Genomic DNA, 14,966 nt, shown 5'->3' with positions numbered 1-14,966 from the left:
AGACGGGTACAGATTATCCCAATTTTACTGCACTTGCCCAAAGCCCGCTGTAAGGTTTTTAGAAACAGCTTACGGTCAAATACATAAGCACAATGTACAGATAGACTGAAATTCTAACTTTCTGCAGTTGCATGAGTACGTTAAATATACAAACAATAAGTATAAATTAAATCATCACGAGAGAAAAAATAAATATAAAAGGATAAATAGATATGTATTCACATTTGCAGTTCGTGGAAAAAAATGTTACAAAGTGCAGGTAAACCATTGGTGGTCAAGTCAAGTTGAGCATTATAAATTAAAAATTTGATAGATATTTCATCTGTTGATGTTAGTGGAAGAGGTACCAATAACTGTGATGGATCTCGCTCTTCAATATTTTTATTGGTTTCATCGAGTAGATGTTACATAACAGTAAAGTATTCACAAATCACATCTTATCATAAAAATGATGTTGAGACGTTCCATTGAGAAGAAGTTTTAAAAATAAAACTATAATAAACAACCCCCTCCTTCAGTGGCTACTGGCTAAACATGAGCAGTCCGCTATCTGATAATAAAAAGGAAGGTTATCGGGTCAAAAACGAAAAGTTATCTAATCTTATACATTTTAAAAGTAATTAAGAAAGGAAGCCCATACAAAGTTCAGATTCATTTCAGTAGTGGGGCAGCTAATTTTTTTCCAAAGTCAGACGTGCCATCCATATCAGACAGCCCTTGAGAGTGAGTGGGAGGGGATGCACTTTTCCATCTGATAGATCACTATCCAATTGATCAGCAAGTGAGTACCTCAGTTTAATCTCTGTTCAGTGCATCTAGATCAGACATTCTCAACTTGGGGGAGGGGGGAGGGGCTGTACAGCTCCCCTGGGAACCACAGGGAGGGGCCATGGACTGAAATCATAAAATATTTTAAAATGTTTTTTTTTATGTAGTCAGTCGGAGAGTACGGAAGGAACCAACTAAACAAGACAACTTCACAGGAAAAGGGGCCCATAAACTTTGAGCAGAGTCCTAAGGGTCATAGCCGTAAAAAGGTTGAGACCGACAGATCTAGATTATGTCCCAAAATGAAGCAAGCCCTGTTGTGAGAATGAAAAGCTGGGTGGCTGCTTTCCAAGCTTTACTCAACTTGTACAGTTACAGTTAGAATTTAAAAGAAGGGCACAAGGCAGGAGCTAGAATCTGATTGGAGGTGACCCGAGGAACGGCAGCAACCAGGATCAACTAAATATGAAATGCAAGCTCATTAACAAGAATAACTTTGTAATATTACATTCTTCCTTCCTAAAAAAAACACTAGCCTTATCAAGCAACATTTTACAGGATTACTCCCATCCATATCGATTGGGAGGTATTTTGTACATGACCAGATCTCCTTAGTTCTTGTGGAACTCCTGCTTCAACATCCTCCTCTTCCTGTATTGGAACGACCACATTTCTTTCTTCTTGTTCCACAATAGGAGATGTGGGGCTGGTCTGGGCTTCTGGACAAGGTTCCAAGTCACGGACAGACATACTAGGCTCCCGTCCATCTGAGTACCTGATGCTTCTACATGTTGGATTACTGTCAAGGAGTTACAAGTAGTTAGTTCTTGTACTCCTCACAAACCTCCTTAGTAGTATAGGTCCAGGGGTCATTAGCCAGGATGGCAGTGAATTTCCACGGGATGAGTGGCATTTGTTGTTGTACACAACAGCGAGCTTTGGGAGTGTGGTACCTCAGGAAGCACCAGTTCAAGTTCCCACTGCTTATCGGGCAGGTTATGTGATCTAAGGGCCAAACTGACAGTCTTCCATGTGATGCTGTTGAACCTCTCTACTTGTCCACTCCTGATTGGGTGGTATGGGGTAGTATGACTTGTGACAACCCCCTTCTGGGAGAGGTAATCTTTCAGATCCTTAGACACGAAGGTGGTGCCTTGATCAGAGGGTATGTAATTTGGCATTCCACAAAGGCTAAATAGCAGATCCAGGCATCTGATCACTGTTGTATTATGCATATTGGGTCATGGAAAGGCAAAGGGGAAACGCAAGTATTCATCAACCACTGTAAGGAGGTATGGGTTACATGAAGCTGTAGGCAAGGGGCCCTTGAAAATAATACTAAACTGTTCCATAGGATTTGTTGCTTTTCTAAGAGGCCCTCCTGGTGGGTGATAGAACTGAGGCTTTAGTTCAGCACCAACCCTGCATGAAGCACAAGTCTTCTCGATACCTTCTGTAGAAAAGGGGAGATTCTTTGCGCTCTAGTAAAATGCAGTAGCTGAATTATTCCTAGATGACAAAATCCGTTGTGAATGTCAGTGAGTGTGGAGGTGTACGTCCGACTAAATGCGTCAGGGCCCACATTCTCTTTCCCAGTACGGTACTTTATTGTGTAACTGAATGCTGCGGGTTCTAGCCTCTATTCTTGAATCTTTGTGTTCTTTATCTTTGTTCACTTTTTACTGTCAAACAAAAAGCCACTGACCTCTGATCAGTAACCAAGCTAAAGTGGTGCCGTGCCAGGTAGTCAATGTTGGCAGTCACTGCTTTCTCTCCAATGAGGGAAGTGCGTTTCACTTCCTTGTAGTGTCTTTGACATGAGTGCAACAGGCCGTCCTCCTTGGTTAAGGACAGCAGAAATAGCCACATCAGATGCGTCACATTCTACTTCAAAGTGTAAGTTTTCATCCACCAAGTGCAGGATGGCTTCCTTTAGTAAGTTAAAGGTGTTCAAGGCCTTTTGCTCCATTGGAAACTTTTTAGTGTTTACCATCGGTCAAAACCTGTTGGAAAACCCATGAACCTATTTGGCATAAGCAAATATCTCGAGGGCCCTTTCTAAGGATTGCAAATTTTCAAGTGGAGGAGGCTCTTAACTATAACCATATAACCATTTACGGAGCGGAAACAGGCCATGTTGGCCTTTCGAGTCCGCACCGGTTCACTGATTTTGTGCGCCCTCTTCAGGCATTGTAGTGGGCGAAGTCTCTCAAGATCTGGCTTAATGATCCCCTTCCCCACACCAGATCCAGGGGCATTAATGGAATTCACAGGCTCCACAGTCTTTGAATCATTAAACGTTAGGTGGCTCTGACTGATGGTCTTTAGAAATTTCTTTATATTTTGATCATGTATGTCCAGAAAGAGTGATATTATCAAGGAAAGGGAAGGAATCCTGCAGTTTTTCTTCTCTAACCAACTTGTCCATAGCTTGCTGGAAGGCGGCTACACAATTTTTGAATCCAAATGGAATCCTCCAAAATTTGTATAAAAATTTATATAGATTAAATATTTGTTACATGGCAGGTCAAAGGTAGAGGTCACACTTTTTTAACGTTCGTTCTCCATTTCGTCAATCTTTGGCAAGGGGAAGCATCCAATTCCGTGTATTGACTGATTGGCTGTGAATAATCCACACATATTCGCTTCTTGTGTCGGTGGGTAGGATCCTTCACCTCGACCACTTGGGTGATATACAAATCTCAATTATGCCTTCTGAAAGTAACTGGCGAATTTCCTTGGCAATGAAGATCTGATCATTTTTGCTAGAGTCTTGATTTGGCAGCAATTGGTTTGCGGCTTGGTAATAAGTTTGGTAAAAGAGGTAGCTCTTCTATTTTTGCTGCTATTGTATCCAAATTTCACACACAGATGCTGGTGTTGTGGAAGCGTATGACTGGCTATTAGACTAAGTTAGGTCAACAACAACTTATCCTTGGAAACTAGTGTTTAGTTTTCTGAGTAATGTCTTTACTAGATGGTGAACCTTTAGCTTTAAGTTCCTGCATGACCTTCTCGCTAAAGTAACTAATGGTGCCGCATGAATCCAACAGAGCAGTTAACCACCTACATTGACAGTCACAGAGGTTGCGACTTGAGCAAGTCCTGGTCGCACATTAGTAAGTGCAGCCAGTACCTGAGAATTGACCACTGTTGCCACTGAGCTTGGTGAGGCCTTGGATCTGGACACCTGGGCATAATGTCCCTTCTTTGCACATTTATAACAAGTAGCCTCATGGGCTGGATAGTTAACCCGTGAATGGTAAGAGAAACCACAGAAGAAACATTTCCATTTCATATTATAAGTGGCAGCCACAGGTTGTTTCTCAAAAGCAACTGGAAGGCTATCAGTCAGCCCTGCTAAAGAATCCTTCTCGTATACCTGCGGTACCTGTGATGGTTCAGGGTTCACTACTGCAGTTGTATTGGCCACCGGGGTAGTGTATGCATCACTGAGCTATGTCTAATGCAGTAGTTTGGTTATAAGCTGTCTGTAAGTCCAGTGTTTTGTTTTCTAAGAGACACTGGCGTATTGCAGGTGAGGCAATGCTTGTGATGAACACGTCACACATTGCCTCGTTTCCACTCTGCTCCGCACTATGATCTGAAATTTACAGTTTCTCTTTAACTTGTCCAACTCCCTGAAGAAATCATCTAATGATTCTCCTGGATTCTGCTGCCTGGTAGCCAGTAAATGTCTGGAAAAAACCTCATTGGGAGTCTTCGCATATAAACTGTCCAATTTAGAGATGGCTGAGTCAAAATGTTCACATCCTTCTATGTATTTGAAAATGTTGCAACTCACACAGCTCAATAGTGTTCCGTACTTCTTTGGTTTCTTGTCCCTACAGTCGTCAGCGTAGCTCATGAAAATTGTACGTTAGTTTTGGCACTCCTTGGCAGCTGTCGGTGAGCCGGGGCTTGCGTCTAACTACTTAGGCCTCCACGCCATGCTTGTCAATCAAGTTGGGTAAGCCCATGATCTTCTTTCTGCCTTGTTGGTGAGAGGGTAAAGCTTGGCTCTGATAGAGCAGCAGAATGGAAGTATCCAAACCATGGGATTCATTTGGTAAACCTGCTTTAGCCATAGAATGAAGTAAACCTTTAATGTTTTAATCAAATTTACTTTAGAAATCATTTATTTATTGAATCAGAATGTTGGCAGTATTGTATTTCAGGTGGCATAACAGGACAAGAGGTGGGAAAAGATGCAGGTATTCCTTTGCCAATATTTCGTATTACATATTGGACACAATTAATTTGGTTGTGATGCAGACGATTTTCTAGGATGATTGGTCGCTTGAACAAAATACTGATGGGTTGTGTGCACATGTGAAACGACCACGGACTTGAAAAGGATAAAGCAGTGCTGGAAAAAGACAGCAGGGTCAAACTGTGTTCTTTAAAGAGCTAAGATCCTTGAGGAAGGGCTCAAGCCCGAAACGTTGGTCATGCCTCTTTACTTTTGCTATATAAAGAATACAGTTTGAGCTGGCTGACTTTCTCCAGCAGTGTTTCTACTTCCAATCGCGGAGTCTGTACACTTTTGTGTTTTTTGAATTTTTCGGGTAAATGAAATAATCGGCAATGCCTCAACTTTGGTGGCATGAATTGAGTGGTTATTTTCTAACATGGCACAGTCTGCACAAAGTGAACAGGGTTTTTCATTAAGGGTTAGTCCCACAGAGGAACTTTAGCCTCAATCTGCTGTTAGAAATTGTATCAGAGGCCAGTGGGATGGCCTTTTTGTAAAAGGAAGGTAAATTGAAAAATAAATGCATGCTGCTTGCCTATCTGATTGAGCCTTATTCTAGTACAGCTCTGAGAGAGGAAATAAAATGCAAAATTTCACTCGATTAGCACTGCCTGCTCCTTTATGTCCCTCCTTCCTCTCCTCCTCCCCCCCCCCCCCCCATGTTTCCTTCTTTAGTAAAGAAACCAAGCACAGCAAGTGAAACATGGAGAAAATAAACTTGTGAAGATGGGGAAGGGGTGGCCCCTTTTTTTTAAAAGGGAAATTCTTGAGGATAAAGCCATTGAACATTTATTTTTAAGAGTACCACTTTAAAACAAAGAACTTATCAGAAGAAGTACACATTCTGCAGTGTCCTTTCTGAAATGAATATTTATTCCGCCTGGTTGTGTCTCTCCCCTCCACCCCCACACCACCACCCCCACCTCATGCATTAGATTCCCCTTGGCTTCAGTCTTTTAACCTCTGCTATCAGTTGCTCCAAGTTGACCATTTGCTTTCTTCCAGGACGAGTTTTTCTTTTCAAAATAATAATAGCCTTAAATACAAGTGCATTTATTTTTTATGTATGCTGGATTCACCCTGGGATTGCTCTCTTTTTCAATTTCTTGAGGTCTCGAGGCTAAACTGATCTGCACAGCGTAAAGCAGGAGCAATAATGTTCACTGAAAATGGCAGCAGCATTTAAATCGGTGCATGGGTGGAGAGAAAATCAGGAAAACTGTGATTTGTATCAGGAAAACCTGGATCCCACTGCTCCTCTACTCACGGCAGAGAATCAAGCCTCACAGAGCTGAGTTTCAATGCTGTTTCTGCTCCGAGGTTGGTTCATCCGATAATTTGTACTGCAATTGTGAAAGCCTACAGTGGGGCATTTTCTCCAGGGTAAAATAAAAGCAGAAGAGGCTGGACACAGCAGGCTCGGCAGCATTCCTGATGTAAATGTGGGTGATTCTGCACTCAGAGATCCATTCAGTTATAACTTCAGGGGAGGGGGGTGCTTGAGTTTTATTTTTCCTTGGGGTGCTTTATTTGGAGCTTAAAATGTTGCTGCCTGTGTCCCTTGACTGTTGGTTCTGTTCCTGTGTCTTAAGCGGTGTGCAGTTCTACTGCAAGTGTTTTGCAAGCTGAAGAATGGTGAATGCAGACAAACTGGCCCTTTGATCACACACGAGAGGGTCCCGTTTTTGCCTCCACATCACCCTTTTTGTTTTGTCCTGTTGTGAATCTGCTTCAAAGGTTTGCACGTCAAACCCCACTTGTTCAGCATCAAAAACAATGTGATAACAGATAAGCACTCATAAGAAATTGTTTGAAAGAATATTTTTCTCGCTTGCATCAATAAGAGATATATAGGACTGGTGTATGTTTTGTGGCAAAGATTAAAATGAAATTTAGATCCAGAACAAAGTATTCAATTTCTCTGCCACAATTTTTTTTCCCAAATGCCAACCACAGTTTAATTGTTGATGCATTGGCATTTTACCTTAGTAGGAATTTTCTGTCCTTTGGCAAAAGTTTTGACTACCATCAATGTGCTCTGGTTCCTTTCTTTACATGAAAGAGTTGTTGATGTAAAGTAAATATGGATAATTGTGAATAAGTCAAGTTTATTGTCATCTGATTGAACAAATACAGCTTGATGAAACAGGGTTCTCCGGTCCTCGGTGCAAAACACGCAGGCACACAACCAGACAGAAATCACATCACTAACAATGTGTTTGCAGGATGAGTTTATTTTTAAATATTTTATTTAAAGTTTTCATCCATGTAACAAATATTTAACCTATATAAATATTGTTTTGTACATATGAGTGTCTCGGAGAGTTAGTGTGAGCAGTTCCTTTGGTGGTTCGGATAAGTGATTCTGCTACCTGCTTGAAGATTCGAGGCAGCGAGAATAAGCAGTATTGAAAATGTAATCAGCTCAGTGTCATTCCAGAGATAGAATGGAGCCAGAGAACTAGGGCACCTGCCTGCATTTTGCTGAAACCCTGATGAAGGGCTCCAGCCTGAAACGTTGGTGATGCATCTTTATCTGTGCAGTCTGACCTGGTGAGTCTCTCCAGCATTGTGTTTTAAGTTTCAGATGGTGGCTGCCTCCTGAGGGATTGTTGTATAGTTCGTTAGACATTCCAAAAAAAGAGTGGCTTAAATTGAATAGCATGCAAAATCCTTATAATTTTGAACTGTTCGGGAGCTGACAGATGACACATTAAGAAAACCCTGCAGCCGTAACCATATGTGCTTTTGAAATAAGATGGCACGTCAGCTTATTCTCACCTTTCATGAATGGACTATTAACACATTCTGAGGCCTTTGTTGTGAGACTACCCATCGTTAAATGCCTGATTAATGGGGCAGTCCACCGGACAAAAGGTGCAAGGTCGCTTTAGATCACTGGGGGGGGGAGCTGCAGCTGGGGAAGAAGGGTGGGGGGGGGGGGAGAAACAACCTTACTTGTTTATGACCAGAACAGCTTTTTCTTAGCAGATTCAGAGTTTGAGGAATGAGTAAAGGGGAAATCCTGCACATGAATCGAACTCTCCCTCTTGAAGGTCTTCTTCCCAGGATAGTTTGTGATGTGAAAATCCTTAGCTTTTTTTTAAACAAATAGTGTGGCTTGACTAACATTTGATTTGGCTCACATACTTCCACCTACACTCAATTTGAAAAGAAGATTTAAATGAGATCCACTTTTTTTGTGTTTCATTGAAGTGCACAAAGGGCTCATTATCTTCCCCGCCTCACCCAGAGACAAGATTGTATGAGCTGTGAACTCGTGAATCGCTGCCAGCCTTAAAGCAACAGTTAAAATGACATTTGAAACACTTGGCAGCTATTTTAATTCGATGAGTCTCTGATCAAGGAAAGCAGGGTTAAACTTGTGGCGTTGCCAGAACAAGTTAATCTAAAACTGTTACAACCCTCCCTGGGAATATGCAAGGTTGGTATTGGTTATGTTTATTAGCTGTTCACTCGATCCCTTTGTTGAAATTACCTTGCTGCAGAGATGGCATTGGAGCCTGAAAGTGGGTGTAAATGAGTTGAGTTACCCTACTTCCCCAGGAAGTGTCCTTGAGTAAGCAAAGTTGAAATTTTTGCTATATTCAGTTAGTCCACTGTTAAGGACCAAGCCCTGGTAAATAGCATCAGTATAGCTGGATACTTTTTAAATTTATTCTATAAGTAAACTCCCATAAGTATCTAGCTGGATGCTTGTGGGGGGCTAATTGTGTGTGTGTGTGTGTGTGTGTGTGTGTGTGTGTGTGTGTGTGTGTGTGTGTGTGTGTGTGTATGTACCGTGCCCTCCAGTAATGTTTGGGACAAAGACACCTTTTCCCTTTATTTGCCCCTGTGCTCCACAGTTTTAAATTTAATCAAACAATTCACATGTGATTAAAGTGCACATTCCAGATTTTATTCATGGTTATTTCTATACATTTTTTTTATACATAGTCTCCTCATTTCAGGGCACCATAATTTTTTTTAGCCCTACAGCATGGTAACAAACCTTTTCAGCCTGCAAGTGTGTGCCGCCTGATTTACACCCATGGTACGTTTGGGAGGAAACCAGAGCCTCTGGGGAAACTCCTTACAGACAGCATGAGATTTGAACCCTGATTGCTGGCGCTGTTAAGGCGTTGAGCTACCCACTACGCCAACCGTGCGGCCCTTTTGGACATTTGGCTTCACAGGAGTACTCAGGTATGTTTGATGAAGGGCTCAAGCCTGAAAAGTTGGTGATGTATCTTCTACATAAAGGCACAGAGTTTCTCCAGTGGTTTTTTTTTCTCAACCACAGTGTCAACAGAAACCTGTGTTTTACCAGCTATGTTTAATTGCTTCATTAGTACAGGTCTAAGAGAGCTAGGCTTACTTCTCCGCTTTGATCACCTTTGGAGTCTCCTGTTGCCATTTTCAACATGAGAACCAAAGTTGTGTCAATCAAAGAAGCCATTGTGAGGCTGAAAAACAAGAATAAAACAGTAAGAAACATTATTGCCCAAACCCAAAGATTACCAGGATCAACAGTTTGGAACGTTATTAAGAAGAAAGAGTGTACTGGTGAGCTCAGTAATCACCAAGGGGCTGGTTGGTATTCCTAGGAGGACCTCTACTGTTGATGACAGAAGAATTTTTATCATAATGAAGAAAAATCCCCAAAAGTATGTTCAACAGGGCACAAACACTCATATGGAGGCAGGTGTGAATATGTCGATGACTACTGTCCTCAGAAGACTTCATGAACAGAAATATAAACTGAGGAATGTGCACGTGAATTGTTTGATTACAAATTTAAAACTGGTGAATGGGAAAATAAAAGGGAAAAAGCGTCTTTGTCCCAGACATTATGGAGGGCATTGTATACATTATTCTGGCGAGATGAGATGTACCAACAATAATTGTATAAATTAAACTAATGCAATATGCCATGGGACAGAAAATGTGATAATAGATACAAAAGGTTAAATATTCAATACTGGTTAATAGTACAAAAAGGCGATGTTTAAATATTGCAGACAAATTCGTTGGTTGTCCTGGAGCGGTTTATGGTGGTTGACATCCGCGGGGCCTGTTTCTAGAGGAAGGGCTCAGGTCTGAAATGTCTTTACCTGCTATGGACGCTGAGAGACCTGCTGATGAGTTCCTCCAGCATCTCTCTGTACTGCAAACTCAGTGTCTGCAAACTTTTGTGTTTCGTTGGGCACAGTGTTTCTGCACTGTGTGACTAAATTTTCAGCAGGGGCTTTATTCTCTTTGGCACCCATTTTTCAAACAAAATTTATCAATACAGTGCATTAAAGATCCACGTTAATGAATGATATTGAACGCATCTGAATCGTCAGGGTGTCAAAGGTTATGGGGAGAAGGCAGGGGAGTGGGAGAATGGTACAGCTCATGATGGAATGGCGGGATGGACTCAACAAGCTCAGTGACCTTCTTCTGCTCCTGTGTCTTATAAACAAAACTGGGAATTTTGGGGGGCATTCGACATCCATGCCCAACCTGAAAGGATCATGGAAGGATTTTTGTCATAAATTTCCAAAGGTTTTTTTAAAAAATTTAGACATACAGCACAATAACAGGCCATTTTGGCCCACCAGTCCATGCCACCCAGTTATGCTCAATTGACATACAACCCCAGGTACATTTTGAAAAATGGGAGGAAACTGGAGCCCCCATATGAAACCCACGCAGACAAGGGAAGAATGTACAAACTCCTTATAGGTAGCACCAGATTTGAAACCCAGTCCTGACAGCATTGCGCTAACCACTACACAAAACCTGCCATTCTGGAATGCATCCTTGTTCAGGATGATCAGATTTATTGTCGGAGTACATACATGACGGCGCATACGAGATTCTTTTTTCTTGCGGGTGCGGCAGAATTACCACTAATTAGTGGAGCAGAAAATAAGCTGTACATAAAGTGAACATGTAAACAATCAAAACAGCTGTTAACAGGTTACGAATATAAACAAACTGACTGCAATACAGGGAGAGTAAAGAAAATCAATAAATTGCACAAGTAAGAGTCCTTAAATGAAGCCCCTGATTGAGTTTGTTGTTGATGGTGGAGGGAGAGCAGTTGTTCCTGAACCTGGTGGTGCAAGTCTTGTGGCCCCTATACCTCTTTCCGGATGGCAGCAGCGAGAACAGAGCACGTGCTGGGTGGTGTGGATCTTCGATGATTACCGCTGCTCTCCGACGGCAGCATCTCCTGTAGATGTACTCAGTAATGGGGAGGGTTTTGTCTGTAATCTCCTGAGCTGTGTCCACTACCTTTTGGAGGGCTTTACACTCATGGGTATTGGTGTTCCCATACCAGACTGTGATGCAGCCGGTCTGCACACTTTCCACCGCACACCTATAGAAGTTTGCAAGGGTTTCTGATGTCATACCAAACCTCTGCAAACTCCTGAGGAGGTAGAGATGCTGACGTGCTTGCTTCATGATGCCATTAGTGTGTTGGGTCCAAGAAAGATCCATCGAGATAATGACTCCCAAGAATTTAAATGTGCTCACCCTCTCCACCTCTGATCTCCCAATGATTGCTGGATCGTCCACCTCTGGCTTTCCCTCCCTGAATTCAACAATCAGCTCCTTAGTTTTGGTGACATTGAGTGCAAGGTTGTTGTTGGTGCACTATTCAAAAGTTTTCAATCTCCATCCTGTAGGCTGACTCGTCCCCTTCCTTTATATGACTAACTACCGTGGTATTGTGGGCAAATTTGTAGATGGTGTTATTGTCATACCGAGCCACAGAGTCATGGATGTGAAGTGAGTAGAGCAGGGGACTAAACACAGGCCTGTGATGCTCCGGTACTGATAGAGATTGTGGAGGAGAAGTCCTTACCATTTTTCACTGATTGTGGTCTGGAGGGGAGGAAATCCATGATCCATTTACACAGTGGGGTATTAACTCCCAGGTCTTGAAGTTTGCTGATCATTTTTGAGGGGATGATGGTGTTAAATGCCGAACTGTAGTCGATAAAGAGCATCCTGATGAATGCATCTTTGCTGTCCAGATGTTCCAGGGCTTTGTGTAGGGCCAGTGAGATGGCATCTGCCATGATAGGCGAACTGGAATGGATCCATGTCACCGCTCAGACAGGAGCTGATAGGTTTCATCACCAGCCTTTCAAAACACTTGGTCACTGTTGATGTAAGTGCTTCTGGTCGATAAGGGATTCTGGTTGTGTTTTAATTTGAAAATTAAATAAATACTTTGATGAAAGATGGTTCTTCATTGCTTTTCCAAGGGCAGTTAGGGATGAAGTTAAATGTTGGGCTTCCTAGTAACACCCTCAACCCATGTATGAATCAATTGTTTGGGAGCAAATTTTTTATCAATAGAATGATAAATAGATGGAAGTGGTTATACGGTACTTATCTACTCGAAGATACCCGAATTCTCAAGGGCAAAGATCGCACAACATTTATGACAGTCACGTGCCCCTCTAAGATTAGATTTTAACCTTGAAATCACTTTCAGAAATGAGATCAAAAGGGAGAGCAAAAGCTGAAATCTAATTTTTAAAAAAAAATGCTTGCTGTGATTTTGTCATCTTGTTCTTGATGTTTCTATCCCTGCTGGCAATTAGAAATGTTCTGTTGATGTTCAGGTGTAAATGTGAATTTGTTTCTGGGAAGGGTAGATTTTGTTCTCTGCCCTGTGCAAACCTTTAGTGCTCCCTTACCTGCCTGAAGTCGTTAGGATCGAGACCTTTGTGTTGTAGCTTCCCAAGAAGTAATTTGCAATTCAAAGTACTGAGAAACTCTGTAGCAATTAAACTGTCAGACAGAATTCAAATTTATAATTTTTGAAAAAAATGGATTTTTTTTGTAACCATGTGGCAGTGATTTGACCGCAACTTCTAACAAAGAACCTGGTGGACGCGCTGCCAAAATCATTTGTTAACCCAGTTTTTAAACTATCCGTAACCTAAAAAAAAATCAGGTTTCGAAAAGAGAGACCCCCACCCCCACCAATTGCTTCCAGGAACTTGCTTATTAATGTATATAAGGATTGGTTTGTGGTTGTAGATTTCTCTCTCCTCTGTTGAGCTGCCCTGTTGAGGACATTTGTACGTCGATTTCTCTCTCCTCTGTGTTGAGCTGCCCTGTTGAGGACATTTGTAAAGGGTAGAATGATTCTTTTCCTCAGCATCTGGGGAAGAGGTGAAAATAGTCCATTTATTTTTTTGTTATGAAATGCATAACATTTGCAAATGTATCTTCCTATCCATTGTCTTAGAAAATTTTGAGAGATTTAACAGTGATTGTTAAAAAGCTTACTTTAAAATTTATAATTTAGGGAAGAGAATTTAGGATTTTGGACAGGTACATGGATGAGGGGGGTTTGGAGGGCTGTGGTTAGGGTGTAGGTCAGTGGGATTAGGTTAAGTAATAGTTTGACACGGGCTGAAGGGCTCGTTTCTGTGCTGTAGAGTTCTAGGGTTCATTGTATTTGCAGATATTCAAAAGCTACATATTCATGATTGGATTGAGCTGTTTATTGTCACGTGTGTAATTGTCACAGTGAAAAGCTTTGTTTTGGCTGATATCCAGTCAAGTAAAAACTCAGAAATGCTGTAGGAAATCAGTAGGAACCGCAGTGTCCATAGGAGGTAAAGATATATAACCGATGTTTCAGGCCTGAGCTAGAACTGAGCCTGAGCTCCAGAGATGCTGGCTTTCTCGTCAGTACATCACCCAGTCTTTTCCACAATCAGTCGCGATGAATGGTTTCAACCCAAAACGACGACAGTCTATTCTACCCACAGACGCTGCTCGATCCACTGAATTCCTCTGACTAACAGTGAGGAACCAGAAGGATAGGCAGCCTCCATGAAGGAGAAATGGTTAGTCCACCCTTTTCAGCATATGCTGAGTTCCTCCAGCTTCTCATTGTTTCAGATTCTAACATCGGCAATCTTCTGAGTTTCCTCTATAAACTCAGACTGACACCACCACCACCAAACAATAGACATACCTTGAGGAAGGGCTCCGGCCTGAAACGTCCATTTTATAAATTGACCTCCTGTGGACGCTGTGAGACTTGCTGACTTCCTCCAGCATTTTTGTTTTTAACTACAATCACAGCATCTGCAGATATTGGATGTTTCTTTAAATTTTTAAAATTTAAATTTAGACCTACAGCATGGTAACAGGCCCTTTCAGCCCACCCAATTACACCCAGTTGACCTACAACCCCTGGTACATTTCAAATGGTGGGAGGAAACTGAAGCCCCCAGGGAAAACCCCCGCAGACACGGGGAGAATGTACAAACCCCTTGCAGACAGTGTGGGATTTGAACCCGTTCCTGATCGCTGGCGCTGTTACGGTGTTGCGCTAACCACTAGGCTAAACGTGCTATCCTCTAGTTTGACCTCTTGGGTTGATTTGATTTTGCGCCATCAAATCAAATCAACCTAAACTTCAATACTGCAGGTAGTACACTAATAAACAAAAAAGGTGCAGGCTATAGAATTACAGTTAAGTCAGAGTACTGGTCTTTGTGTTACAAAGATAAAGTAAAAGGTATTGTTAAAGCAGTAGGGAGGCATCATTTTACCAATCCAAAATCCACTTAATGGGAAAGAAATTGTCCGTGAATCCGTGAGAAAGAGAAACTGTGTTTCAGATCAATGAACTTTTACTTTCTCCCCCAACCCCGACAGACCTGAATATTTCTAGCATTTTCTTCAATTGCAGCTATCTTGCATCGACATTTTTCATTTTGCTTTTTCACTACGTACGTCTGGTGTTTGACAGCAATACAATGTAAATTGTATTATGGGTGCAGGAAAAGTGTAACGCGATTTGGCATTCAGCAAGCTAAAATGAAACAGGATGAATATGTTTTCCCTTTATTCTCTTCAGTGTAGCCAATCATTCTGAGCAATGATTCATGGATATTAATGGTTCTCCTTATTT

At 41.8% G+C, this 14,966-nt stretch overlaps 1 protein-coding gene across 2 annotated transcripts in view; it reads left to right on the top strand.

The window, feature by feature from the left end:
• The window catches only part of LOC138765211 (ubiquitin carboxyl-terminal hydrolase 49-like), a 92,325-nt gene that overhangs the window by 11,482 nt on the left and 65,877 nt on the right, over positions 1–14,966 (top strand). The window contains exon 1 of one of the 2 annotated variants that reach the window (XM_069942160.1): positions 6,220–6,343. The exons of the other annotated variant lie outside the window; for it this stretch is intronic. The gene's annotated coding sequence lies outside the window, so the exon portion shown is untranslated. Of the gene's footprint in view, positions 1–6,219; positions 6,344–14,966 lie in introns of those variants that run through there. 2 annotated transcript variants of the gene reach the window in all.

The sequence above is a fragment of the Narcine bancroftii genome, chromosome 5 (genome assembly GCF_036971445.1).
Source record: "Narcine bancroftii isolate sNarBan1 chromosome 5, sNarBan1.hap1, whole genome shotgun sequence".
Lineage (NCBI taxonomy): Eukaryota > Metazoa > Chordata > Chondrichthyes > Torpediniformes > Narcinidae > Narcine > Narcine bancroftii.
Note: the sequence above shows the minus strand (reverse complement) of the source record. Positions and strands in the feature narration are given on the sequence as shown.